This window comes from Crocodylus porosus, unplaced genomic scaffold, assembly GCF_001723895.1.
Source record: "Crocodylus porosus isolate Cpor-Errol unplaced genomic scaffold, CroPor_comp1, whole genome shotgun sequence".
Classification (NCBI taxonomy): Eukaryota; Metazoa; Chordata; order Crocodylia; family Crocodylidae; genus Crocodylus; species Crocodylus porosus.
The window spans coordinates 9,304,972-9,306,083 of record NW_017728931.1 but is presented as its reverse complement, the minus strand read 5'-3'; positions in this window follow the sequence as shown (position 1 = coordinate 9,306,083).

Genomic DNA, 1,112 nt, shown 5'->3' with positions numbered 1-1,112 from the left:
AGCTGCCAGAGGGGAACTGACCTCCAGCCTCTGCCTGGCTTATTTATATAGGCCAGGCCCTGCCCCCTTCCGGTCAGCTGACCAGACTAGTTGTCTCGGCAACCCACACCTGTGCTGCCCTGGTAAGTAGCAGCTGAGCCCATTTTACTGTTTGTCAGTAGCAGGCACCTTAGTGCCCTGCTACAGGAACCTTCTATAAAAAAAACAGCATCTGATGGAGTGAGCTTCAGCTCACAAAAGCTTGTGCTATATGTAGGTGTCTGTTCTGGTTAGTCTTTAAAGTGCAAATCTACTCTGCCTTCCAAAAACAAAATATATTCAGTCTCTCTGATTTTGATATGACATAAAAGGAATCAAAATTAAGAATGAAGTAACATGACATGCTGGTATGCATAAGTATGTGTGCAGATAGAGAGAAAGCATGCAAAATTCTTGACAAAGAGCTGCCATTTTGAACTTTCACAAGAAGCTGTGTATAAAAAATGACCTCAGCTACATATGTCACTCTGTATAATATCAAGCTCTCAGACTGCACAGTGATGCATGCATTATAAGAACATGTGTAGAATAAAGTAATATTATGAGGGAAAATATTTATTTAAAAATCAGCTTAATTCCACTTAAGTCCACAAACACTAAAATACCCTAAACATAATCTCTTTTCTAATTTTCATATATACCTAACTTCATATACTACTGGATAGCATCATTCATGAGGAGATCTAGGATTCTGAAAACAGGGGTACAGATGGTATGGCACATCATTATATATAACACAGCACATATTTTTTCTCCAGCTAATGAGAAACTAAATGCAAAAATGCTGTTGCAAAGAATTCAGGAAGACTGAGTAAACTCAAAAAACTTTACTAATACGCTAGGGAGATAGGACTATATTATCCAGTTTAAAATGCAATTAAAAACAAATACCACTGTGTGACAAGAGTATCACTATCGGAGCCTTTCCAGGGTGGCTCCACCCTCCTATAATGGGCCAACCGCCTGTTTACTCTCCTGCCACACCTTGATCTTACTTGATTAGAAGATGGTTGTAATCAGCAGGAGGCTGCCCATTTTTTCCACGCCCCGGTGACAGGGGGTGCTACCTGCGG